Genomic DNA, 2,621 nt, shown 5'->3' with positions numbered 1-2,621 from the left:
GTGGCCAAGGACCAGAGGGGGGCTGGATTCTCCCATCAATACCTAGTCACCAAAACAACCAGTACTGTCTCTATCCCATGCCTTGCCCTGAATTCTGACTGAAAGTAGTCCAGGTAATCCACTTCCAGGATTATCCAAAATACTGTCACTGAAGCCCCATCATCTTCTCAACAACCTTCATCAAAAGAAGATATTATCTGTCAGCTTCCCTTTCTATAATTTGTGTTTACATATGCCACTTGGATACCTTCTAGAAGTGTGGCACTACAACTCCCAGAATTCCCAACAAGTAATTAAGTAGCAGTCAGGGCCCTTGCCCTCCTCTTATGCTTCTAGATTTTTTTCAGAATGTTCTACTTGGACATGGTGGGGAAAAACGGTTCCAGGAAGGATAGAACTATCATCTTACGCAGCAGAAATCTTCTGTTCTTGTGCAAGCTGGAATTAGAACTTTGAGAAAAAAAGGAGAACCACTGGAAGCTGAAGGGTTGACTCCCAATGGCAGGGAAACCCTTTTTGTGCTCTTATGGGTAGTATTCAGAGGAGCGACCAACTCAGGGTTGACACCATTTTTCTTGATTTAATATAAGTGGATAGCTCTTCTGATGTATTCATCTGAAACACATTGCTATATAAAATATAATAATAAAATTACAATACATTAAAATATAAAAATGGATGCATTAAAAGAAAGATAGAAAGGAAGGACAAGGGGAAGAAGGTCATCTATAACATTCATGCAGGCATGCCTGGATGAAGACATAAGGCTTGGATAGGTATCTCACAGTTTTCAAGGGGGAGAACTTTCCAGATGGTTCACAAAAGGCTTGCCTATGACTGATCTCAAGATGTCACTCTATAAGTCACAACATAATTGTTTTCCAAGAACATCCAGAACTTCACTGACACCATCTTCTTGAGCACCTTGCCCTGAAAGGATGTATTTTTGACAGGGCGAAGTTAGGTCCAAGAAGAGCTTTAAAGGACTGGGCCTCCTTTAGAGCTTGGTTCACTTAATCAACCTTCCTTAGCTAGCTTGGATAAATCAGTATGGACAGAAGGTAGAGATCCTATGGTAGCAGACTGCAACAAATTCCTTGCTATGTCATATCAAAAACAGAAAGCAATTACACACAACAGGACCAAACTACATTCATCTCAACATGAAGATGGGTAATTTTTTTCTCAAACTGCTGTGAAAGTCTATCATGACAGCCAACACAGAGATCTCCAGGAAAAGTAATGGTAAATCCTAGCTATTTTAAAAGGACAACAGAGGATAGTTACGGCTCTTTCAATTCTTATTGTGAGGATGGATCAAAATTTTTAATTTCATCATCCTAGCCAGTGACAAAATAAGAACCAATCAATAAAGCCATATTGACAACTACAGGGCAGTTCAAGTTAGCTGGGTGAGAAGAAAAATACATTTCTTCAATAACACCGTTCTGTGTGTAATATATTCACAGTCTGGAAAAAAACGACTTTGCTAATCAATCTTGCAACAGAGGATTTTCTACTGCTTCCCCCATATTTCAAGAAAGAATGTCTGTGTAGGATTATGTTAGTTTGATCTGTGTTGGTAAACATTTTAAATTTAAAACTCAGCTCTTGTTCTTTTTTTGTCCACCCCAGTGTTAAAATCTCACGTTCAAAAGTTTTAGCCCACCATGGATGTTATCAATTGGTATGGTATGATATCCTTGTGATTATGGCATAGGTACATAAATTTTCAGAGGTAAAATTCAACCATTTATTGATAACCCTAATCCTAACCCATTTGATGGGGAAAAGAACACAAGCCGACTGAAATAAGAGGATGTAACTGATTGATACATGAAACTCACTGGCAGGCGAAAATGTTGTGGAGGACAAAAACAGAACAAGAGCCTAAAACTGTTTTCATAACAACCTATGCATTTTTGTTCTGCCCTTGAATTCTTAATAATGCCTATTTAATGACTTTTAAAAATAGTAATCCTCTCCACAAAAGTGAAGGTTCAGCCAGATCTTTATTTTGCACAATGAATCCAGAAGGAATTCCATAGAAAGCATGCTCTTCAATGGCAATCCTAGCCATATCTTTTTGGAAATGTAGTTCTCAGTTCATCTTCCCCAAACCTGTGCCCTCAAAACATAAAAGGCATCACCTCTCATAATTCCCAGCCAGTGGAGGGAGCGGGGAGGGTGTATTTAGATAATAGCGCCACCATGAATGGTTCCTTTGCTGTCAGATCTTTAAGTGCAGAAAATTAACTTTTTTTTTTTTTTTTAAATAACATGGGATACCCTTGGAAACAACCATAATGAAATCAGAGTTGTTAATCATCAGTTACATTGGCATGAGGCCATTATGTGATGGCTAACCAGGAGGCCTCTTTTTATTGTTCTTTTTAATGTATAGATCTTTTGAGAAAGATTCAGGTTTAGCGTAGAGTAGTAAAGAGCTTCAGTCTCCTAAGAACTGGAAAGGAATCAGGCTTAGCTAAATGTGAAAAAATTTACTAGTGCCTGGTTAAAAGCTTTACAGCTGAATTAATGAGTAACCCGCACTTTAATTAACGAGTTGGTGCTCTCCTACTGTGCTACAGTTTTCCTTTGGCTACTATAAAGGTCTCCAC

This window comes from Python bivittatus, unplaced genomic scaffold, assembly GCF_059951505.1.
Source record: "Python bivittatus isolate LINGU-HERP-01145 unplaced genomic scaffold, Pbiv_v1 ctg000480_np1212, whole genome shotgun sequence".
Taxonomy (NCBI): Eukaryota; Metazoa; Chordata; class Lepidosauria; order Squamata; family Pythonidae; genus Python; species Python bivittatus.
This window is presented reverse-complemented; position numbering follows the sequence as displayed.